The sequence below is a fragment of the Dipodomys ordii genome, unplaced genomic scaffold, assembly GCF_000151885.1.
Source record: "Dipodomys ordii isolate 6190 unplaced genomic scaffold, Dord_2.0 Scaffold51, whole genome shotgun sequence".
NCBI classification, from domain to species: Eukaryota; Metazoa; Chordata; class Mammalia; order Rodentia; family Heteromyidae; genus Dipodomys; species Dipodomys ordii.
Window position 1 is genome coordinate 4,365,757 of NW_012267267.1, and position 26,216 is coordinate 4,391,972.

The 26,216-nt window shown below is 40.5% G+C and overlaps 1 protein-coding gene across 1 annotated transcript in view; it reads left to right on the forward strand.

Annotated features, from left to right (window-relative positions):
• Positions 1–8,451: 8,451 nt before the first annotated feature.
• Ror1 (receptor tyrosine kinase-like orphan receptor 1) overlaps positions 8,452–26,216 on the forward strand; it is a 151,169-nt gene continuing 133,404 nt past the window's right edge. Inside the window, exon 1 of the mRNA XM_013020553.1 lies at positions 8,452–8,521. The gene's annotated coding sequence lies outside the window, so the exon portion shown is untranslated. The remainder of the gene's footprint in view (positions 8,522–26,216) is intronic.

Sequence of the window (26,216 nt, forward strand, 5' to 3'; positions counted from 1 at the left end):
CAGAATTCACAAGAACATTGGACCTTAGGGTTCTTATCTGTGAGTATGTATTACTCACAAATGCCTTTATGTAATAAACATCCCAAAATGTAATGGCTAAACCAAACAAGCATTTGTTTAGTTTGTAAATTAGTACTTGGGTGAGTCTGGGCTGAATCACCGTAATAATCTCCTATATTCTTGGAATCAAAGCAAGTCACATGGTCAGCTCAGACCTGATGGTGGAAAAATAAACTCCATCCCTTCATTAGAGGAAAGGCAAAAAAGACGTAGGTATACAGGGGACTAAGGTACAAGTACCTGGTATGTAGGTATCACTTTAGGTTGGTACATGGAACAGGCATTATTAGCTAATGACTCTAGGCAGGAAGGATCAAAGTCCATGATAATCATACTTTGCTTGGATTTAAAGAAACCCAGACACAGAGAATTTGCCTAAGGTTGATTTTACAATCTCCCATACTACATTAGAGGAATAAATATGATGACAAATAAAGAATTCGACTATTATACCACCTGTGCATTCAGACAACACTTGTTGGGTGCTGATTATGTGCTTAATGAGAATATCAGTGGATGCTCTGAGTAATGTAGAGATAAATGTAACCTTGTCCTCAGACTCAATAACCATTCAATCTTAGGGGCACAAAAGCACTCAAGATATTGCAGGTCATTTACGAAGAGTCTTAAGGGAAGAATAGATAAAATACCATCAGATTTTAGAAGAAATGAGAGATTAAGTTAAGTCTCTGGGAAGGAATTCTGGTCTCAGCTTCTGCTTTGCTTATTGTTTCCCTCTATTTAATTCTAATTATTGATCTCCCCAGGCTATCAATAATGACATGGCACAGGAAACCCAGTGCAGACAGATGAAGCATTTTAAACTGTAACAATCTGAGGCAAATTAAGTGTTTGAAAATTGCCAGCCATCTACATTCTACATGCCCAGGCTAATATGGCTGAAGGAAAACCATCTTACTATATTTTGCACGATAATACTAACCCCCCTCAATTTACCTCTCTGATTAAAATAATTTTCACTAATCCAAGAGGCCCTCAATCCTCTTAACTTAAACACTTGATCTCCAAGGACAGCCAGAAGGTACAAATTAGATTTTCAATAGATTCCCCTCCCCATCCCCTCCGGAAAATAGTACCACCTTCCCTTTTCCTCCTCACATTTTGAAACTTTGAAATGGCTGAATTAACAGTGTGCTAGGAGTGATAAAAACAAAACAAAATAAAACAAAAGCAACCCTAAAACTGGGTAAGGGACCCGAGGAGCAGTGTGGTAGAGAGCCTGAGTGGAGGGAGGCAGGGCTGGGTGAGGGAGGTCATGGTTATGGTCTTCTGGCAGCTGATGACATGTCAAAGGACCTTAGGCAAGTTCCCTGCCTGAGTCTGGGTTTCCTCAAATCTAGCCAGGGTCTGATTATCTCAGGCCTTGATCCTTCCCATATGGAGTCATGAGCTAATAATGCCTGTTCTGTGAACCAACTTTCTTGAAAAGAAAAGTGCTACCTAAATACAAGGTATTTGTATTGCTGGAAGGTGCTTGGAATCTTAATAGCTGTTTCAACTGCCTCCAAAGTGAGCTTCACTTTGGAAATGCTTCAAGTGCCTGGGAATCCAAGCTGAAAAGAGGTTTCCTTTGCCCTCCTCTGTGCCTTGTTTTTAGTGTGTCCAGTCTGTCCACTTCATGAAACATTGAGCTCTTACATACCTCAGAGCATGGTCAATACAATGTGGCATGGCTTTTCAAAGGAACGTAATTTTCCATCGTAAAACCCATCTGGTTGAGGCTTGGCCCAATGGTGGAGCAACTGCCTAGCAAACATGAAGCCATGAGTTCAAACCCCAGTACTAAAAAAAAAAAGTCATATGATTAAAAATTGATAGCCAACTAATTAAGAGACTCTTTAAATTGAACACCAACAAGGCTTTGAAAAACATTCCAAAGTTACCCGTTCTTTCCTTGGTTAATATTCATTGATCTGCTAAATATGAAGGTTCCTCCCCACACAGTCTGCTAATTCCCTTTCCCCTAGATTCTTTTATTCTTGTGAAGGTGATAGGCAGAGGGGTTACAGTTACATAAGTAAGGTAATAAGTACATTGCTTGGCACGTTACTAAACTTCTCAGTTTATTTAAAGCCACACGTGCTTTGGTTTCTATTTCTTTGGAGGCATGTCATTATTTTCAGTTTTGCCACCACAATAGCATGTAGGGTATGCAAGGCAATAAGTGATATAGGTGTTGTCTAGGGAGCTTGAACAGTTTACAGAGGGAGTGTTTGTTTGACATGTTGCCAGCTAGATCTGAGAGTCACTGTATTAAATAGACTTCAGGTTATAGCTGAGGTTGGTTTTAAAAACATAATAAGGTCTTTCCTCAACAATGATAAAGGCTACTTTGTTCACCACCACACTCCAAGTCTCCCTACACAGTACCGGTTATGCTTCTTAACAGTTCTGGCAGGTCATTACTGTTATGCCCACTTTGTGAATGAGGAACTAAGGGTTAGAAGTCTGAAGTGTTTTTCCTAAGGCTATATCTAGAAAGTGGCATAGCCAGGATTTGAATGTGTCCATTCAAAACTGATTTTGTTCATCCTTCTACCATCTTTTCTTCCTGCTGTTGAATTCTGTGATCATCTGAAAGGGTGCATGAGAGGGGGTTCTTGTTCTCAAGATAATTACTTTCTAATCAGAATGAAAGAAAAAATGAATGAATGAGAGAACTATTTTATTCATAACCAACGAAACTTCATTAGAAAATTAGGTTAACTGAATTGTTTTTATTTCAGTTATCAATAAACTGAATTTGTTGGGGTTTTTTTGTCTGCCAAATTCCATGGTTGCTATTCTGTGATTTAAACATTGGGTGAACTAGAAGTAGTCTATTGTTTGAAGTTCTCACATGAGAAAGATTTCCTTGAGATAAGCATTACACTCTTTCAAGGAAATGAAATTTATTCTCCAAAACATTCTACTTTAGCACCTGTCTTCCCAGCCTTTGGAAGACTGCAGTAGGAAGACAATAAATTTGAGGTCAGCCTGAGCAATATAGCAACACCTGTCGCAAATAAAACAAGCATTCTCTTTGAGAGTTGCAGGTGTAGCTCAGTGGTTCAATGTTTGTCATGCTTAAGTCTCTGGTCTGGAACCCCAACACTGCCATCCCCACCACAAAATCTATTACGTTGTTGTTGTTTTGGTGCTGGTCCTAGAGCTTGAACTTGGGGCCTGGTTGTTGTTCCTGAACTTTTTTTGCTCAAATCCAGCACTCTCGTACTTGAACCACAGCTCCACTACCAGCCTTTTTGGTGGTTAATTGAAGATAAGATTATCATGGACTTTCCTGGCCAGGCTTGTTTCCAACTGCAGTTCTCCTATCTCAGCCTCCTGAGTAGCTAGGATAAGAAATGTGAGCCACCAGCACTTACTGCAAAAGCTGCTTTATATATTGTGTTTCATATCTGATATCTATGTAAGCAGACTAGAGTTGAAATCATTTAATCTTTCTGTGGTACCATGTTGAACAAGAAATTATTTTCTCTCTTTTAGGAGCAAAGGGCAAAACAGAAAGAAAGGGTCTAAACATTTAGAATCTAAGTATGTTAGAGTAACTGTTTGTTCCCAGCAGATATTTGCATTGCTAGAGAGATAGAAAGCCAAAAAAAGCTGGGCACCAGCTACATAGGAGGCTGAGTTATGAGGAATGTGTTTCAGAGCCAGTGAGGGCAGGAAAGGTTGTGAGATCCTTATTTCCAATTAACCAACAAAGAGCCAGAAGTGGAACTGTGGCTTAGGTGGTAGAGCCCTAGCCTTTGAGCGGAAGGTAAGGTACAGCCCCAAGACAACAATAAAAATAAATAAATAAATAAGCAAGCAAGCCAGCCAGTCAAAAAGAAAAATAAATAAATAAATAACAAATAAATGTCTTTTGAGACCAATCCAGATACGTGATTAGGACAGATGAAGCCAGATCACTGTAGAACATCTATTGTGGTGATAGGAGTCCTTCTCTCAGCTCATTGTTCACCTGTAAAAAAAATAAAATCCTGTTTTGTTCAAAGGAGAAAACTAGATGCCCTGGGCTAGAAATAGCTCTGTGGACTAGAAATCATCCATACTCCTGCCCTCTTTTGTTAGTTCCTCCAAAGTTGACACACTATAGAAAGCTATATACCCCTTTTATGTGCTCCACCCTGGCTGCTTGGAAATTCCTTGATTGTCTCCCACAACTTGGCTTTGGGAATAAGATCACATCTTAGAGTTATGGACAGAGGAAACAACGCAGTGAGAAGTTGGCATCTCTTCTTTCCTAAGCCAATTTCTATCTTAGAATGATTAGGATTTTGACAAAAAAAAAAACAACAACACTTTTGTGTTTGACTGTTGTGAGCCTACTCTACATCTATGAATTGAGGAGAATGGAGCATTTTTACCACAGTTGTGGAGATTTTACTAGTGGAGTTGATCCTGTTGAAGGAGGCTTTAAAGCCATGCTCTCTTCTCTTTTACATCCATAATTCCTCTACCATGTGCTTATAATGATACCTCTATGGAAATCCCCTGGATTTAAAGAGCATAGTTTGCTAAACCCGTTCAGAGTGTCAGGACTCACCCAAATACGTGTTTCTAGGACTCAGTGACTCTGGTGGAATAGTTGCTTGCTTCTGTTGCACCCAGCTTTTGGGGCCAGTGCCCTACCACTCATCTCATGAATGTACCCTGTGACCTCCTGTATCACTGCATTAGAGATACAGGATGTGGACGTGCCATGACTAGGTGCTTCTTGGAAGAGCTTCCAGGTCCAGCTAACCTGCCAACAGCTGAGATGAGCCAGTAATCCTATTCTAGCACAGACTTTCATCAATGAAGAAGATTCATGACTTTATCCCGCCTCTTTCCTTCCAAATACCACTCTCACTGTTCTGTCTTAAATATCAAAACCTTATGGTTTGCAGAGTCAGTTCCAAGAAGTCAATCATCAGAAAAACTTCAAAGATAATAGCTCCTATTGATCAAATGTGAAGAACAGCTTTGGAAGTTTGCTCTCCTACAGAGGCTGAGAGTGACAAGGGCCAACGTTTTCTAAACCATACTAGATTTACTTAAATTGGATAAAACCACATATAAACACTTAAGTTCCTAGAGGATTGGTGACCAATTCAGGAAACTCTCATAAAATGAAAAGATTGGCTTGGATTAGGGAGCAAGTGAAATAGTTTTTTGTTTGTTTGTTTGAAGAAAGCATGGCAATTGCATTATTTCAAACAGAGACACAGCGCCTAACCATGCGGAGTGTGGCTTCGCTCTGCCTCACTAGGTGGAGGAGGAAACAGACCAGGCATCATACAAGATGCTTTTGTTCAAATGATCACATCAGAACAGTGTTGTAGTCTGTCAGGTTGGCCTTTATTGCCTCATTTTAGAGATAAAACAACAAAAGTTAAAAGATGTCGTCATCACACACTTCATAAATGGCAGAGATTGATCACTTAATTTAGCTATCTATTTCTTTCCACTATATAGTCTTTGTTTGAAAACTCAGCTACTACTTGGGAGGCTGAGGTAGGGGAATTGCAATCTGAGATCTGCTGGGCGTAAGCATGACACTCTATCTGAAAAGCAAACTAAAAGCAAAATACCGAGATTAAGGCTCAAGGAGTAGAGTGCTTGCCTAATAAGTCATGAGGACCTGAGTTAAACCCCCACTACCATTAAAAAAAAGAAAGCCAGAGAGAGACATAGTGAGAGAGAGAGACAGAGAGAGAGGGAGAGGGAGAGGGAGGGAGGGAGGGAGGGAGGGAGGAAGGAAGGAAGGAAGGAAGGGTAGAAGGAAGGAAGCAAGCAAGCAAGGGAAAATAACACTTTTCAGAGAGGTTATTATCCATACTTTAAAATATTTTATCTGTATGATCATTTTACCCTAGAGGCTAAACATGTGGTTATCTGAAAGAATGAATATTGAGGCCCAGAACAAAATTCCTCAAAATCAGCACCATCAGTTAATGAGTTTGCATATTGAAATTATCTTTGCCTTTGCCCAAGAACTGAGTGGTAATTAGTGTCCAGGGACACATGGGGAACAATTTCCATGTGAGCAGTGCCAAGATCTAATCATTTGTCATCCATCCCAAATTATATTCAACAATTCAAATTCAGGTTGGGAAAACCACATAACCTATAGCTAACTTTCTCTGAAGTGAATACTGTAAAATGAAACCTGCATTTTTGTGTAGCTATGAGCTGCAGTAAAATGAAGCTATGAAAATACTGAACGAAATGCTGTCAAGGTCTATCTTAATCCTACTGCTCCCGCTGCCTTCTCCTTCTTACCCAATATATCACCTGTTCTGCTGTGCTTCTGGGTCCCAGCTCCCTCAAGTCTGGGTGGTGGAATGCTGCTGCTTCTTTCTTTCATGTCAGCACCAAGGTTTAAACTTGAGGCTTGGACACTGTTCTTTAGCATCATAAGCTCAAGCTGGATCTCTACTGCTTGAGTCACAGCTCCATGTCTAGTTTTTTGCTGGTTAATCAGAGTAAGAGTCTCATGTATGTTCTAACCCAGCCTGACAGAACCTCCATCCTGAGATCTTCACCTCCTAGAATTACAGGTGTGAGCTACCACCACCCAGCTGTGGAGTGCTTCTTACAGTGGGGAGCCATCATAGTCTATGAGCAAGGACTGTCGTGATGGAAGGAGCCAGAGTGGTTGGCAGCAGAAAGGGAGTCAGGCAGAGATGCAGCGGAGTTACATGTGACAAGCCCCACAAGTATAGACCTCAGTCACCAGAGTAAAATACTTGTCTATATGACTGGGGCTTGTTAAAAGCACTGTCTTTTACTGTGGCTTAGGATTAAGTGCTCTTTTACTTGTAGTAAGTATTTTCAGGACCCCCCTACTAACAATCTATGCTGTCTTTGACTCCAGATAAAAGAAGAGTCTGGGACTTCTGGGGATGGAAGAGTGTGTGTCATTTGTCTACTTTCCTTCCCATCTGTTTCTAGAACAGGGAAACAGATATACCCAGGAGTCAGAAGACTCTGAATAACCCTTTTGTCTCTGCCAAATATGGCAGGTAGACAGACTGGAAGTGGCCCTTACATTCTCAGTGGGTGAACATATGTTCCTGGCAAAGACAAGGATATGGGGTGTGTATGGGCATTTGGCAGTCAGACGTCATCAGTAAATAAGGACATATAGGAAGTATGCTTATGTTTGTGATGTCAGAGGTGAGGTGGAAAAGAAATCTAATTTTCCCACTTTGAATATAAGACAGGATAGCAAGAGCTGCTGCATTGTGTGCTGGTGGCCACGTACATAGACCCAGATGTGAATTCCAAGTTCTTTCCTTACTGAAGTTAAACCTAGATTCCAACTCAGATGCACTTTTAGTGACTTCTAGAAAGCATTGTGTTGAAAAGCCTCAACAGCAGATACCAGGCTTTTAATAGGTGAAAAGAGCCATAAGAGGTGCATGATGCTTTCACTTGATTGAAGGAGTGGAGAAGGGTGACATCTGTGTGTCATGGAACTGATCACCTGGGTCCTCTCTGATTCACTCTGTCACTAATGTTCTAAAGTTCTATTGTGTGTGTGTGTGTGTGTGTGTGTGTGTGTGTGTGTGTGTGCTTAGTTTAGGGATACCCTAAAGAGGTGATAATTATATTAAAATGTATACAATGTCATGGTTTAAATTTTTAAAGACAACAGCAAAAACATCATTTGTATATGACCGTCTATTGAAAACCCTTAAATCTTCACAATGTTTTGTGTGTTTTGGATCATTAATTTCTACATTGGCTTAAATTGCGGTGATTTTGAAAATGATCATTTAATTTTAAGGTTAGTTTCCTCAAATGGTTCTCTGTGTTGAAATACTTAGTTTATTTATCTTGACCTGACGTGCCAACATGGAGAAATTAGTTCTTGCCAATTTGCAAACAGGACAGATTTAAAAGCAGCCAAGGAAACTTGGTTCATCTTTTCCATGGGAAGACTACTGGATATATCAAGAAAAAGAAGACCATGTGGTTGCTAATGTGTTATCACTTCTGTTGCTTTGTTTTTGTGTTCAAATATTCGCATTCCTTCTTATTATTATCTTTAAACAGTCGCACAAAGGAGTTGCCATTTAACAAAGCAGTTTATGCATACAATGTATCTTGATCAGTGTCTTATTATTTTCAATTTCAACTTTCAAAGCTAGAGTTTTCAAGTAAGGGTCTTCTGATCTGGCTTATCATTTGTTCATTTGGAGGGTCTCAAAAGTATAAGCAGCTCTGAGTGGTTACTAGGCCATTCCAGTTTAATTAGTCCTGAATTGGCTGGTCTCTCTCTGAAGGCAGACATTTTGCAAGTCTCCTGTAACAATCCTGTTACTATATTGTATTTAATATCATCCTTGTCTTCCCCCTCCCTTCTTTCTCTTTCCAGAAACAGAGTTTTCAGTCACTGCTGAGTTAGCGCCTACCTCATCATGGAACATTTCAAGTGAGCTGGACAAAGGTACATGACTGCAGGAGTTGGGGGCTGGGTTATATATGCATTCACTGTGGGAGCAAGGAGAGATGTGTCAAGTTCACATTTTTAATCTTAGCAGTTTCATCTTTGAAATCAACTACATTTTCAGGTCACCAGAAGGAGATGGTGGCCAAAATAAATTCCCAGCTTACTCTGTAATCATTTAACATTTAATTACTTAGAATTCTATTATTTCTGGAGAGGATTTTTTTTTTGCTTTCCTTTCCCATCTTCCTCTAAAATGTTCCACATGGTGAAAATGATTCAAGATGTGAAATAGGGTTGCTGCTGACCTTCCTGACACTACATCCACTGGATCTTACGTAGAAGATTTGATTCAGCCTGAGCCAGGATTGATCAGAGCTGTTTGTGGGATGACCTTATAAGATGAACATTTGATGTGTTTGCTGGGTTCAGGTTGGAGTATTTGGGTATTTGAGATTGCCTGTGCCTGCAGATGGTGGCTTCGAATGTGGAAAACAGGTCCCCACTATGGAGTTGTTACTTAGCATTAATTAAGCCCTGCCATGTGCTAAACTTTGGCTATTCTACAGTGATACTGTGGCCTGGACACATTCAAAACCACTGTGGTCTAGCTCAACTTGCCTTTCAAGCCTTAGTAGTAGTAGTAGTTTTAGTTTTCTCATGTATATCACTCGCCAAATTTTTATTTCTTATTGTAATGCTATTTTTTTCTTTATGGATTACCCTTTGTTCTTTGCCTATGCCCAGCTTCTCTGTCAAGACTGAGTATGAATTCTATATTGTCCACAGGCTCCTCTCTCTTTCTCTGCAGGAAGTGGTCTTTATCTCTTGGGAGCTTCTAGAGTTCTTTTATATGCCTTTTCTTGATAGTTTTTATGTTATAACATGGGAAGTTCAATACCTATTCATTCTTGTTTCTGCTTTATTTTTCATTACCTTCATGTAGTTATACAAAGGACGTGCCGTTTAACCAAGCAGTTTAGGAACACAGTGTATCGTGATCAGTGTCCCCCTTTTCACCATTCTCGCTGTGTCCATGCTTAAGCTTCAAAGTTCCTTGAAGGTAAAACTTTGTAGGTCTTGACTTCCTTTTTCTCCATTGCCATCACACAATCTAACACAGACCCTGGTTCATAAAGATAACCCTGTTAGGACATGTGGGATAATGAGCCACACGTTACCTAGTAAGAGATCTACTCCTCATATTTAAACACATAAGCATGGAGGCATCATTTCTAATCTGGACAAACTTACTGAGTTTCTACTTCAGTTCAAGCATGACTTTGAGTTCTGGCATTCAATGATTTAAAATAGAAGTTTTAAAGTCCTTTTAATTGCTAACAGATCCACTTGCAGTTGTATTTGTGTCTGAGGAAAGAATATTTTATAAGATAATACTAGATGCAGTTTATTTTGCTGGCTATCCTTTCATTTGGGCATTTTAAATCATAGGACATTTATTGTCATTTTTGCCACTGTTGAATTTAATCTGGATATACTGATTAAAACAAGGGATTGCACAGTAGTCTTTTCTATCCCAGGTATCAAGCACAATTCCTAGAAAGCAGTAGCTCTCCAGTAATATTTTATGGAATTTTTCCTACATGGTAAGAAGGAAATGAAGTGCAATAAATGTTAGTGTCTGTTTTGTGCCAGGCACCATGCTAGGTGCTTTCAGTATGTACAGTTATTGTGCAAACACTTTTGTTACCAACAAAATAATATCACTATTAACTGCCTATCAGTGATCAGCCTCTGGTGATTGGTACAGAAGAGCATTGATTATGCGTTTAGAAAGGTGACAAAGCTACTGGTCGGACCTGAGTCTGCTGGATTTGGAATTTCTACCAGTGCTGTACTTAGCAGCATTCACCCTTAAGAAGGAAGTGATGTCAGTAATAGTGAGCTTGCTGGCCAGAGGGCAGGATTGCACCATGCTCCTTTGTTTGGTTAGCATTCCACAGAGTGTGGTAGTTTCTCAGGGATTATTAACATCATCTTTTTATAGATGATGATTTGATTGTGATCTCTAATTCCCATTTCAAATCACAGAGTAAGCCATCTAATTCATTCATTTATTGATCCAATTCTTACTGATTCTTATCCTGGGCTAGATACTGTGAAGAGCTAGAATCTATAAGATTTGTTAGGAAAGAGTTCCTCTCCTTCCTGAACTCAGAACTTGATTGAAAACACAAACATCTAAATGAATATCAAAGCCTTCTGGTCTCTTGAAATGATAAGCTCTCAGGGGACATTTTCTCTAATTGCAGGGAAATGCTAATTTTTAGAGTTAAACTCTGAGAACCTGACCGCCATAAATATAAAACCACTTCATGAAAATGCCTCAAATCCCAGTGCATGAGGGTCTCCCACATTAAAAAAGGAAAATTCCTACTAATGTTAAGTATGTATGTATATATGTACACATACGCATGTATATACACATAGAAGTTTACATGCATGTATATGTAATATGTATGTATATATCATATACACATGCATTCCCACACCTTCATAATGTATGTATACATACATGCATGCATGCATGTGGTGGCGCAGAAGTCACCATTAACAGTAGTTAGCTGGCAAAGCACATTGAAGAATCCATATGATAGGAACTAAAAACAGCAGGATAACTTGAGAGAGAAGACAGAGAAATCATAGAGAGAATATGGCATAACATGTTAGAAAAGCAGGCAGAGTTCAAAAAGGACTTAGAAATTCTAGAATATAAAAATAGTTAAGAAACTTAAAAATCTTTCCAATGAGTTAAACAATCTCGTAGTTATATTAAACCTTGGGATAGTTATGAACCATTTGTTTCAAAACCTACCTCTAATTCCCTAAATATAACATCTCTTTCCATTGTCTATATCTTAGTTTGTCCAGTCTCTTCTGGACAAGGATGGATTATCCTTGGCCCTGTTATTTATTTACTGGTTATTTGTAGATAAGAGTTACACAGACGTTTTTTTTTCCCTTGGGCTGGCTTTGAACATGATCCTTAAGTCATCAGCACCCAACTTACTGTGTTCTGTTTGATATACTTAAGGGATTATTTTAAACAGCTCCTAATTGAGTATGTTAAGACTCAGGCATAAGTCTTGTCTTCAACAGTCTTGGCACTTAATAAGAGAGACAAATATGAGACAATGGCCGGCCCATGAGGTAGAGCAGGATACAGAGTCAAGGACTTGAGTTCAAATTCAGCCTCTACTTATTACCTCTTTGGGATTGGGGCAAGTTACTTTTTCTTAAATCTTCAAAGTGTAAGTGGTGCAGGCCTTTCTGGAAAGGGTGTGCTAGGATTGAAAGAAGCTATGGAAAGAGCCTGGCACAGACTTGGCATTTGATAGATGACAATTCTTAACATTTAACTATTACTGGTGCGGTACATCTAAGCTCTGGTGCTGTCCCATGGGGACAGGAGTGAGGACATGAGGAGTTTCATGGGGACATGTATATGCACTGAGCTTTGGAATATGAATCGTATTCGGAAGTGTGACAGAGCAGGGGGAAAAGAACCTGTAAGTTCAATGAATAGCTAAGCTATGGAACCAACCCAGATGCCCCTCAGTAGATGAATGGATCAAGAAAATGTGGTATATATACACAACGGAATTCTATGCCTCTATCAGAAAGAATGACATTGCCCCATTCGTAAGGAAATGGAAACTTGGAAAAAAACATGATAAGTGAAGTAAGCCAGACCCAAAGAAACATAGGATCCATGGTTTCCCTCATTTGTAATAATTAGTATATGTCTAGGGCCATCCTAGCAGACAATTACAATAGCTCAAATAGCTATGTACATATGACCGTATAAAATGATACTAATCAAAATGAACTCCAAGATATGAAAATGAGGGTTTTAAATTTTTTAATATATTGTGTGAAGTTATTTTTTTCTTTTATTTTTTGCCCTTTGGTTTATCCCCTGTTGTCATTGTTTTTTATTTTGTACCCTGTGTCTTGTAAATATCTTTATCTGATTTAGAGAAGGGAAGGGGAACAACAAAATGGTGAGACAAAGGGCAAAAGGTGAACCAATGCAACAGGGATACTTCCAAAACACTATGTTAGAGATGAACTTTACAACTTAGCGGGGGAGCAGCTGAGGGGAGAGAAAGTAGGAGTAGAACAAGTTTGACAAGAAGTTTACTCATTGCCTTACTTATGTGACTGTAACTCCTTTGTACAACACCTTTACAATAAAATTTTTTTAAAAAATTTACTCTCACATAGTCTTATAAAATAATTCTCTTCTTTTTGGGGGGGGGTCTGGTCGTGGGCCTTAACTCTGGGCCTAGGCGCTGTCCCTAAGCTCTTCAGCTCAAGGCTATTGCTCTACCACTTGAGCCACAGCACCACTTCCGGCTTTTTTTTTCTGCTTATGTGGTGCTGAGGGATCGAACTCAAGGCCTCATGTGTGCAAAGCAAGTGCTCTACCACTGAGCCACCTTCCCAGCCCCAATTCTCTTCTTTTATAGGTGTGAAAATTAAAGTCTAGAAAAGGACTAAAGATGTAAGGTCACATAATTAGTTTACTCTTTTATAAAGAAGCAATTTCCCTCACTCTATAGATATTGAAGCCAACTGCATAAACCATTCTATCAGGAAATCTCAAGAAAGGGGTGGGGATATTGTTCAGTTTTCTGTTACTGTGATAAAATATCTAGGATAAGCAGTTTAAAAGAAGAATATTTTTATTTTGATAAATAGCTTCAGAGTCCAGGGTTAGTTGGCTCCATGTGTTGGGGCCTGGGTCAAGGCAGCACATCATGCATAAGAAGCACATGGCAAGGTGAAGAGATTCACCTCATGGTAGCCAGGAAGCAAAGAAGAAGGTAAGCTAAAGTTTCAATAGTTCCTTCTAAGACCTGCCCCCAATAACCTAAATTCCTCCCACTAGGCCCCACCTCTTATAGGTTTTACTGCCTCTGAGACAGACTGTGGCCAAGTCTTTAATGCATAGCCTTTGGAGGACATGACTATTACTAATATTGAAGTTTTCTTCCATCTCTAAAATTCCATGACTCAAGAATTTTTAGTGTCTGACATGAATTTAATGGAAACTGACCCATAACATCTTCCTTTTTCCATCATATTGTGGAAGAGATATGTTATAAAACTCTTATCAAGAGTATTTCAAGTTACCATTATATTATTTTATATGTTGTTTTCCTGCCAGTATTTATGAAGTGCTTTGGAAGGCACAGCTTTGGAAATATCTAATCCAATAAAAATTGACTTGGTTCTGGACAATAAGGGCTATTTTTCAACTAAAGGATGCTCTGTCCAGGGAAAAGTAGAAAGTATGCAGGAGTTGTCACTTGATTGTGGAAGTCAGATGGATAGAGTACTTAGCCATGCTATCCTGATGACATTCCATGCTGAAGGTGGGTCCCTGCAGACTGAGCCTCTAGTGTCAGCTCCTGGGGCAGGCAGCCAACATTCTGAAACAGCTGCCATTTTTCTTGGGTGATTCATGTGTGAAAATGTTTCCCGCATAGGAATTAGGGTCATCTTCCCAGAGTCAGACTCTTATCCAACCAGAAGCATGGACTTATTCAAATGGATACCCGTTGGGATGTCTATGAATCTGAAGGATTGTTATCTGGTCTACATAAGCCATTTGATTTGTGCATCTCATAGTTGGGTTCATTGCGTGGTGTGCTTAATAGAATTGGGCCTGAGAATTTGAAGATGGTTTACATTTTTGTAGAACTTTTAAATCTAAAAATGGCTCTTTACCTCTATCTTCTCAGTTGGAATGGTCTAACTTAGTATTCCTATTTACTTTCGTGAAACTTGAATTTGAACAATCTGTATGTGTGTGCGTGCGTGCATGTATAACATTCTAGCACGTACAATGAAATTACTCTCTATTGAATCCTCAATATTGAATCTGAATTTACTGCCAGCAGCATCCAAAGACAGTTAATGTTTTTTCTTTTCTTTTCCTAGGTAAAAATATCATAAGCATCCTCCCCTTCTTCCATTTTCATTATGCAAAATGTTTTGTTTCTAGATGAGAGTCAGGAGAGGAACTTTGCCATTCTTGGTATCTTACAAGGCAGAACACATTCAACTCAAGTACAAAGTTGGTCAAACTTTGGTATCAGCTATCCCAATCTCCTGTGCCCTTAACAGACATGAAAAGACATTCAGTCTCCAAAATCAAGCAGTGCTTTTGTGGCAGAGGGGAGACCCCCTCCCCACTCCGCCCAAGGGCCTTGCTGTACAGCCTTAAATCCTTGCAGCCGTTCAGGTGTATATTTAAACTGTTACCAAGTCTGCATCAGGACTGTGTCTTTGCTTCCCAATTACAGTCATGTTGTAAACCTTAAGGATTTTAGAACCATATAATGAAGTCCTTAATTAACTACCATTGCTGCTTGCACTCAATTTTAATAGACAGGGATACAGGGATAAAAAGGCTAAAAAATGAGGAAGGGATTCATTTTAAAAGCAATAGCTCTGATGATTCCACTTAAATGAAGTACCTAGAATAGTCAAATTCCTAGACAGAAAGCAGAATGGGGTTGCTGGGGATTGGTGGAAGGAGGAAGAGGGTATTGGTGTTGAGTAGATACAGAGTTCTAGATTGAGGTTATGAAAACTTGGTTCCCCAACAATGTAAATGCACTTAATGTCTCAAAATCATATACTTTAAATGGTTAAAATGGTACAGATCACTATGAATATCTTACCATAATAAGAAAAAAAAATCACACTATTCTCCATGTGACTTGGAATCTCCACACCTGGAAAACCGCCTCTGATCAGACCAAAGAACAATAATAATGAGTTTATTCAAATTTTTATTTGCCTTCTATTTTATCGCGTTCAAAATTGCCTCAAATGCATGATTGACAAACTGGGAGAAAGAAGATGCCAGGTCTCTTTTTCCCTCATGTATAGCTGGCTAGTCCAAAGTTTCCCAGCTGATAATTAAAACTTGGAGCTTCTGGCTTGCATTCTTGGAACCTCGTGGGCAGGATCTCGAATAAATTTAGTGTGTGCATGTGCCAGAACTGGGGCTTGAACTCCAGGCCTGCTCTAGCTTGATATTTTCCTACAAGGCTGGTGCTCTACCACTTGAACCATACCTCCACTCTTTACTTTTTTCTGAATAATTAGAGATAAGAATCTCTCAGACTTTTCAATCTTGACAGGCTTTGAATTGTGCTCCTAAGACCTCAGCCTCCTGAGTAGCTAGGATTATAGGCATGAGCCATCAGCATTTGGCTTGAGTGTAAAACTTTTAAATTGATGTTTAACATTTTATACTTACTGACCCTGGAATAGGTGTTTGAAGGGTTTTCAAGAACTTTGGACACTGATGTAGTTTGGAGATTTTGAACACAAAAATAAGCTGATGTGGGGCTGGGAAGGTGGCTCAGTGGTAGAACGCTTGCCTTGTAATGCATGAGGCCCTGGGTTCGATTCCTCAGCACCACATAAGAAAAAAGCCGGAAGTGGCACTGTGGCTCAAGTGGTAGAGCGCTAGCCTTGAGCTGAAGAGCTGAGGGACAGCGCCCAGACCCAGAGTTCAGGCCCCACGACCGGACCCCCCAAAAAAAAATAAGCTGATGTAACTTCATTGTCCAAACATTTTGATTAACTGGGGCTCTATTATAGAGCAATGATCATGACAATTTACTATCTGCCAGATACTGTTCTAGGTGCCTTTATTATACTAATTCATTTATCAAAATATATTATTTCTTATGTAAAATTTATAATTCAATTTATTGAGACTAGTATGTGTTAAACATCTTCCTAGGTATCCTGTCTATTTTAGCTTATTTAATCTACATGATTATTGTGATCAAAGTAACAAGTATTACTAGAGTACAGAGGTCTCAGAAGATATGTCTGTGGACAGTTGAGAGGTAATGACCTATCCTAAGTCAGGATTTAAACTTAGATCTGCCTACCTCTTTACTACTACTCATAGCATAGTGTACATCTTTCAAATTGCTGTCATCTCTCAATATTAATGATATCATCTCAGGTCTGGGGCAGCATGCAAGCCAGGATGGTAGTTGACTCAGGATTTGCTTCTTGAGGGACTTCTAAGTTTCACTCTGAAATTCTGGCTGGAAATATGATTCAGTTGCTGAAAGCGAAAGAAATACAGCTTTCACGTTCATGCGCAATTTGCTTTTTCATTTTCTTTTATTATCCGGAGACTTACTGTAAATCACCCTCTCCCATCAGTCCTGGGAGTTCTGATTATGTTCATGGGGTCCAGCTAAGAGCCAGGGCAGTAAATTATTGCCAGTTTGTTTGAAAATTTTTTTAGCCACAGTACATTAGCTGCTTTTGTTTGTTTTTCCACTGGTGGTGTGCACGTTTTTATTTCTGAATTTGTGTTTCTTGAATGTCTCGTTTGTGAATAATGTAGCTTGCAAGATGAAATGATTAGAGAAAAGAAACTAGGAAAGAGGGTATCCTGTTTGGTGTCTGTAGAGTTTTAAGGCATTTGTTGTGAAAATGAATTGTGGAGTACCTCTCTCTCTTTCTTTCTCTCTCTTTCACATATACATCTACATATTCTCTGTATCCTTCTGTTTTCTCCCATTTTTTTTTACTTAGCAGCTCCCAAAAATTAATTGCTAATGAATGAGTATAGTGACTCATATCAAACACCTTCTTCTGGACTTCTCTTAGTATTTTTGAGATTGTTAGAGCAAAGGGTCAAGGGTCAGGTGTTTTATTACAAAGTTCTGATCCAAATTTCTGAGTATTTTTAGTATTAGTAAATAAGCTCTTTAAGATGAAAAGGTGGGTCTAATAAGAATCCAACCCTAAAATGTTTGTCAAAATGTCGGAAAAAAATAACGACCAGTAAATCAATGGCATTGATCTTGAGGTGCCAACCTTTCCAAAGAATTTCCCTAATAGTTTGACCGGCTTCTCCTGTGGACCATCCACAGAGTGACTTCCAAAGTGACACCTGAAGCCTCTGTGACCTTGGAGATCAGAGGAGACATCTGTTAACATCTTTTGATTAAGTAGGGAGAAAGAAGGTGCTGACACACACTAATACCCCCCCAGCCTGAAAACAGAGCAGCCAGTCTCCTCATGCTGCATGTCTTGGTGCTCACAAGTCCACCCTGCAGGGTCATCACCGTCTCCGAAAGAAACGGGGGCCTTGGCAGTCCCCCACTCATGAGTATGAAACTTAACTGAAATGTGCCAGAATTTGCTAAAATGGCTTTGAAAGTTAATCAATCCCTATGACAAGGAAGCAGTTTTCATCTTTCTTAATAATCCATATATTAAAAGCATTAGTGCATTTTGTTGGACTTTGTATTCACTATCTTTCAGTGGTCTCCTCCTGTTGTCTGATCATTGCTCCTACAACCCAGCATAGTGAGCTTTTAGCTGCTATGTTTGAATTAAGTAACCCCGCCCCTGTGGCGAGAGTTGATTGGACTAAGTAGTGGTATGGCATTGGTCCTCAGAGACAGCCCCTTAAAGTTGATGAGTTGCTTGTAGGTTGCTTGTAGATCAACCTGGAACTATGAGATGGTCATTTACTGTCCACTCAGAGAACTAAGAAAGCTTGTTTGCAAAGGCTTATTTAAGAGGATTCATAGAATCGGAGGCAGGAGGTGGAGGAAATTCCTGACCGATGCCTCAGCACCTTTTTGGTTGTTTGTTCCTGTTTCTAATTGAAGCCTAGCCAGATTGATTCCTTGCCAGGGTTCTATAAGAAACTATTGATCTTATCTTAAATCTCTACCCACTTCAGTTGCCCCTCTTGAACAGCTTTGACTTAGTTCCTCTTACATGAAATCAAAGGCACATAACAGAGACAATGGATGCTCATACATGTATACCCTAGAAAACTTGAGTTTATTTTTTCAGATAGAGGACTCATGGTTTTGGCCCAGCCAGCCTCAAACCAATATCCTCTTATGTCCTCCTCTCTTATTGCTAGGATTACAGACTGGTACCGCCATGCCCAGCCCTAAAGCATTATTGTTTTTTTATAGGTGCGGGTACTGGGGCTTGAACTCAGAGCCTGGTTTGCTGTCCCTTAGCTTTTTTACTCAACACTGGTGCTCTGCCAGTTGAGCCACACCTCCATACTCAGCTTACTTTTGCTAGCTACTTAAAGATACCTCATGGTTTTTTTTTGTTTTTGTTTGCCCAAGCTGGCTTTGAGCTATAATCCTTAGATCTCAGCCTTCCGAGTTGGTAGGATTACAGGAAAGCCAGCAGCTCTCGGCTATAGCATTATTTTTAATAATGAAAATGTAAGAGAGAATTGAATATTCTGCTAATAAGGAAATTATTTCATTGTGATCCTTGATAGAAATTTGCCTCCGAAATCTGTCTTCTTTCCCTTAGATTTCTAAGGGCGTACTTACCTGGGACACAAAATTAAGACCCCAGTCACGACCTCTCTATTCTATCTCTGACTTCCTGGGAGGGTCAGCCTTAATTCCTGAAGCCAAGCTCTGTGCATGCCGTGTGTAAAAGCTGTGTGTCAGTGGCCAGAGTTTCCTGCTCACTGCTCCTGGTCTTTCCTCAGTCTCTGCCCAGCCTGTCTATCATGTCTTTTTGTCTGCTTCTCCTTTATCCAGAACCTTCACCCAAACAAGCAGAGATCATTTATCCTCTGTTTCTCTCACAATTCTACAAACACTGACATGTCTTATTCCACAGAGTGTTCTCTTCCCTCCCACCTCCCATAATCAGAGCAAGCTGGAAAGGGAGTAGAGGGAGGACCTGGGAACTTCCATCTTTGCTATAATCTAACAGTGTAAAGTTAGCAAAATAGGACTATGATGAAAAGACATATTATGACTAACTTCTCAGTGTGGCTGGACGAGCTGTGTCTTCGTTGTCATTGTGACATCTATTGAACACATATTTCAAGCTTAACTGCCTTGCATTGGCAGGCAGTCCTATAGGCAGTCAAAAATGTCAGTAATGTCTCCCCACGGAGAAACACAGCAAAGTGGGGATGCTATGGGAAGGGCTTGTGAAACAATCGAGAATTACACATGAGACACATCCGAGGGTGGCCATGACTGGCATCTGGCTTGTCTGCCTTGCTTTCCCAAGTACCTGAACAGCTCCTGCCTCTGCCACCACCCCCTCAGCCTTGCTCTCCCTGCCTCCCCAAAGGCCTCCCACAGGCCCGCCCTGCTTCTGACTGCTGGGCATGCTTACCACTCCTGGGCAGAGAATGGCCTCTTGTCTCTTTTGTTTGTTCTGGTTATTTTTTGTTCTGCATATTTTCATAGGTTTATTTGTCATAAGTACTTTGCAAGGTCCAGGAAAGGTGGGACAGATACCCCTCACTGAGGGCTATGTCTGAGCATTCCAGTAGAGGACAGGAAGCCTGGAGTTTCTCTACTCAGCTCAGGTCTTTCCCTTCTCTGCCTGATGAAAGGCAGAGAACTACCTGGTCCCTGTGCCGCCACCACCCAGGGACCCAGCTGCCTATATTTCATCTCCCCTTCCTTCTCTCCTAACTCCTTCAGCATTTAACATCTTATCACATACTTGGCTGTTACTCTCACCCTAACTGTACTTTCCTCTTGGATCCCTTGAGTAGGTATTCCTCCCTTTATGAGCTGAAGCTTTCCTGAAGGATGCAACCCACATTAGAAAAGCAGACAACCCCTGTCCCCGCCATCCCCCACACAAAAGTACTTGTTTCCAAGTATGGTGGGCTCTTTTGAAAATCATTTTGACTAGCAAGGCACCAGTGGTTCACACCTGTGAACCTAGCTGCTCAGAAGACTGAGATCTGAGGATCATGGTTCAAAGGTAGCCTGGCCATAAAATTTTCTGTGAGACTCTTATCTTCAGTTAACCACTCAAAAATGGTAGTGGAGCTGTGGCTCAAAGTGGTAGAGCGCTAGTCTTGAGCAAAAGAGCAGGACAGAGCCCCACAACCAACAAAAAATCTTTCTGACACCCCCTGGCATAGAAAATGAATCAAGACCCCTTGTGGAAGCTTTCGTTCTTTCTTTTGCTTTGCTTTCTTGCCTTTCCTTTCTTTCTTTCTTCCTTCCTTCCTTTTCTTGCTTTCTTGTTTCCTAGTTTTTCAGTACCAGTTTTTGAACCCAGGGCCTTATGCTTGCAAAGCTTACTTGCTCAGCTGGCACTCTACCATTTGAGCAATGACTCTAGCCTGGCTTTTTGCTGGCTATTTTGGAGATGGAATCTCAAGGAGTTTTCTGCTAAGCTAGCTTCAAACTTTAATACTCTAGATCTCAGCCTCCTGGGTAACTAGAATTACAGGCATGATCCCCTAGCACCCAACTTCCATGAATAATTCTTTATCCCTGAACATACTCACATTACACTTTATCAGGGTGATCTCTTTACCTGCCTGACTCTAACTAGGATATGATTTTTGAGTACAGGCACTTGACTTTGTGAGCTCATCAATTTGTGGAACATGTTACAGATCTGTCCTTAACAATCCTGGAGTAGCTATTCAGAGCTCTGATGATAAATAAGGCCTAGAAGGACACCCCTCCCACAAAGTTCACAGTCTTCTGTGTTGAGGTGATTTTGGTTTCTTGCTGGTAAGGAATTACTACTGTCTTCTATGTCTTTTTTTACCTCCATATTTTTCATTGCTCTTCTGGTTATTTTGCAAAAGGAGTAGAGCAGCTAAGCTCAAGTTATTGAATATGTTTCAAAATTTGAGAGCAAAGCCACCTCAGTTGTGAGAGAGGCCATTCAGGTGATGGCCATTTAACTAATGGCCTACCATTCTAATAAGAGACCTGCGAAGTGGCCAAGTCAGCAGATTCTTTTAAATTTTGAAATACAAATCTTCCCGAGTGAATGAAGAAGCAAGGAGGGGAGAATGGTTTGTGTGTTATTTCATGGTCCCAGAAGTTTATGTTCTGTGAAAACCTGAGACTGGAATGGCAGCCTCAATGGAATCACGTTGGAATGTTAACTGACACAAAAGGATCAGGTGCTGTCCAGTCAAGATGGGAGTGCAGAGGACCAAAGATGCTCTCTCCAACTGCACAGACCCATAGAAACAAGAATTCATGGGGCAGAAAGCCACCCAGGCTCTACTTGGAACTATCAAATGCTGCCTTCGAGTCAGTCCAAGGTAGTGAAACTACTCATTGGCTTTGTCTTTGAAGGTCCTGGTTGTGGCTCAGGGCTCCAAGGAAGGCACAAGTGCACATGGGATATTTTGCATGACGATATAAAAGCAGCCTCCATAGAGAGAATGTGGCACCACCCCAATGTTCAGCTATCTCCTCTGCAAGGTATTGAGGTCTCAGAGATGACTTATGATGTGTTCTGTTTGCATTGGCTCAGAGCCAATACCAGAAATGTACTCCAGGCTTGGCTTTCCAGATACTATCTCCAGTCATTTAGAAGTTCATTACACAGACCCACTCATCCTGTCCTGCTCTTGTTAAGGTCTGTCAGCAATTTTCAAAGGTTTATAACTCAACCATTCAGGAGAAGTATACAGCTTTCAGATGGCAGGAGTCAGAATTTTGCTTTTCTGTTGCTTTTAGGGCCTTACTAAGTTATAGTGAAGTAAAATAATGGATGGTAGATTTGCTATTATTATTTGGTTTGGTTTTGCATGATTGGAAAAGTTGCAAGTCATTTGGCGGGGTGGGGGGTGTAGCTGTACTCTATACAGAATTTTTGGCAGGCCCATGGATTTACTTACTGTCCTCCTATTCAGCTAAAGATAAGGATGTGGTGTTGTTTGCAGTGGTGTGTGTGTGTGTGTGTGTGTGTGTGTGTGTATACGCTCTATACTTGGAGAATTTTAGGCAAGCCCATGGGTTTACTTACTGTCCTATACAGCTAAAGATAAGGATGTGGTGTTGTTTGCAGTGGTGTGTGTGTGTGTGTGTGTGTGTGTGTGTGTGTGTGTGTGTGTGTGTGTGTGTGTGTGTGTGTTACTTACTGTTTTAAATTGTTAGGATGGGTCAAGTTGCAAAGGTCAGGAACAAGATTGCAAATATTTCTCCAAGACTCAGGAACCAAGTCTTAAGCCAGAAACATTGCATCCAAAATTTCAGTTGGAATTCGATTACATATCAAAATGAAGATATTTTCCTGGTGCTTAAGTATGTTTCTGCTTATAACTTTTAAATATTCTCATTATTTTTAGATTGAAATGAAGTGTACACACATGATAAGTCTAACTATGTAATGGATAACCCCTGTCATTTAGTTGACAGGTAATGACATTTAGAGGTCAAATGAATTGGATACTTACAAAAGTACACTGTATTCAGCTGTTCATGTTGCTGTAGCAAGATTTCATAGTTTGGATAGCTTATAAACAACAAAATTGTGTGTGTGTGTGTGTCCCACTACTAGGTCTTGAAATCATAGCCTTGTGCTCTCCTTTAGCTTCTTTGCTCAAGACTGACACTCTACCACTTGAGTCACACCTCCATTTCCAGCTTTCTCTGGCTAATTGTAGATAAGAGCCTCACAGATTTATCTGCCCATGACTCTCAGATCTCAGCCTTCTGAACAGCTAGGATTACAGGCAGGAGCCACCAACACCTGGCTTAAACAACAGAAATCTATTTCTTACAACTCTAGAGGGCAGAGGCCAGGACCAGAGTGACAACACCATTGGGGTCTAGTGAGGACCCTCTTCCAGACCACTAATTCCTTATATTGTCCTCACATGGTAGGAGAGGCAAAGGAGCTTTATCTGCTTTATAATGACACTAATCACATTAATGAAGGCTCTACTACTGTCACATTGGAGGGTACAATTTCAACACATGAATTTGGGGACCACAGACATTCAGTCCATCACATCCACAAAAACTTATAGCTAGAAAAAATGGCTTGAGTTATCTAGGTAGTGGCCCAGGATTCTCTATTTTTTGTTTGTTTGCTTGTGTTTTGTTGGTTGTGGTGCTTTAACTTGGGGCCTGGGCACTGTCCTTGAACTCTTTTGCTTAAAATTAGTGCTCTACCACTTTGAGTCACAGCACCACTTCTGGTTTTCTGGTGATTAACGAGATAAGACTCTCATGGACTTTCCTGCCTGGGCTGACTTTAAACTGCGATTCTCTGATCACAGTCTCCTAAGTAACTAAGATTATAGGCATGAACCACCAGTGTCCAGCCACCCATGATTCTTTGAGATGATTTGTTCCTGGGAGGGAAATCAAGGCTTAAGCTAAAGACCATATAGGACCATATGGGGAAGAGGTAAGATCTGGATATATTTAAGTCAATTAACAGTGGAAACGTTCCTTCCAACAGCAAATCATAAAATAAACAGGTTGGGAAGGAACATGTTGGGAGTCTGGGTAAAAGGATGTGTGATAGAAGTGTATTCCAGTCACAGCCACGATGAATCTACCTTTGCAGAAATCTCTGTAAGCCTTACTATCTTCCTCAAGATGGGGCTAGGAAAACCTCACAGGATTCTGATGAGGATAAAAGGAAGGAATACATATGAAGTGCCTGAAAGAATCAGCACTAAAAGCTTGTTTTTCCCTCCTCCTCCCATGTCTCTTATAACTGGAGCACAAAGCAGTCAGAGTGCAGAGTACAGCCATTCTTAGTCTGCATAGATCTTAACTTCTTATTAGGAAAAAAGCAGTTTCTCTGAGCTTTTAAGCATCCATTTACATACAATTGGCCTGCTTATAAAAAATAACCTATTCATTAAAACATGCCTCTAGGTAGCAAAGTTTTCTTAAACTCTTTTGAGCTGTTCTGTGTACTTATTGGACTTCCTAAAAAGAGACCCATAAAAGCTGCTGTCTTTCCCCATTAGTCCAGATTTATAGGAGTTTTGGTCTTAGTGTACATTTGCAGAACCCTTTCTAATGTGTGGGTGTTCCCTCCCCCAAATAAAGCTATATCTCTGGCCATTTGTGACACAAGTCTGCAGTCATCACAGAAGTCCACTGTCACAGCTGGTCCATGGTTGTCACACGAAGATCCTCAGCCCAAACTCAGCTCAATGCATTAGTACTTATGTCCCCAAGAAAATGTGAATGGTAGACCAGGATCCATCCTGACCTTACTTTTAACTATCACATTCCCTAATCAACAGCAGCTGTGCTCAGCCAGAAACTAGGTCTCTTCACTGTAGCATCTCTGAACCTAACTGAAGATGTTTGGATACAGGCTAGTCCAGACAAAGTCCCAGTTGGAGAGATGGCCTCATTCATTATTGATCTTGTGACTTCGGGTAACTGAAGCCCCCAGCATTGCTTTTTTCTTGTGAATTACTAGTGTAGTGAAGAATCTTTCTGGGAATTGTTGAAGAATAAATTAATTACTGGACTTAGCAGAAAGTCACGCAAAAACCCTGGCCAGGAAACAGTAGCTATATTGTTGTGTGCTTGTGTTGTCTGCATAGGTGAATCATTCCATGGGTTGTTTTATTTTTGGAATTTTTCTAACTTTGTGGTGTGTGTGTGTGTGTGTGTGTGTGTGTCTGTGTCTGTGTCTGTGTGTCTGTGTGTGTATCTGTGTGTGTGTCTGTCTGTCTGTCTGTCTGTGTCTGTGTCTGTGCACATGGCCTGGGTGCTATCCCTTCACAATTTCCTCTTAAGGATGGTGCTCCACCACTTGAGACACAGCTCCACTTTCCATATTTTTCTGGTTAGAGATAAAAATCTCATAGACTTTCCTGCTCAGACTGGCTTTGAACTGAGGTCCTCAGCTTCCTGAGTAGCTAGGACTACAGATATGGCCCACTGGTACCTGGCATTGGTGGGTGGGGTTTTTTTAATGCACATGCCTAGACTCTGTGGATTAATTAAATGATGGCTAAGAGAGGAGCCCATATGTCATCATTTCTCTTGGAACATTTTTAATATAAACCTCATTTAATCTCTATAACATCTGTCCATTTTAGGGTTGAGTAAACTGAGACTTGGCAAGGTTAAGAGACATCAAGTAAGAGGGAGTGCTTAGGTTTGAAGCTAAGTAGTCCAAATCAGGGGGCCCATGTTCTTAGTTAATGTCTCTATTAAAAATACCACCTTCAGCCAGGTGTTGGTAGCTCATATCTATACTCCTTGCTACTCAGGAGGCTGGGATCTAAGGATCACAGTTTGAAACCAGCCCAGGCAGGAAAGTCCATGAGTCTCTTCAGTTAACAACAGAAAAAGCTGGAAGTGGTGCTGTAGCTCAAGTGGTAGAGTGCTAGCCTTGAGCAAAAGATATTTAGGGTCAGCACCTAGGCCCAGAGTTCCAGGCCTAGGCCCAGCCTCTCTCCCCCGCTTCCAAAAAAAATACCACCTTCAATTTGAGTGGCTAATGGGAATTTAGACCTAGCAAGTGGGGTCTGCCAGTGGTCCTGTAAGTGGGTCTTCACACTTGGTTTTGCTAAGATACACTTAGGCCCATGAATTAAATAAAAACAGAATAAAAGACAGGCAATCTAGCCTCCACTTTGTATCTGTGTCTGTTGCCCTTGGTTTTTCTCTACAGCAGTTAATTTGTAGTTATCATCCACAAAAGACTAGAGCCCCTGCCAGGTATCAATGACCTGACTTCCCAGTGCTCTGTGTCAGGTCACCAGGCTGCTCCCCTCAAATGATACAGCGTAACAACCTCTCTGGAGCCCTTCTCCATATAAGGACTAGGATAATGATGACCAGAACACACCTGTGCCTGGGACTGTTTATGAATACTTCTCTCCTCCCATTCCCAATTTCTTTGTCTACTT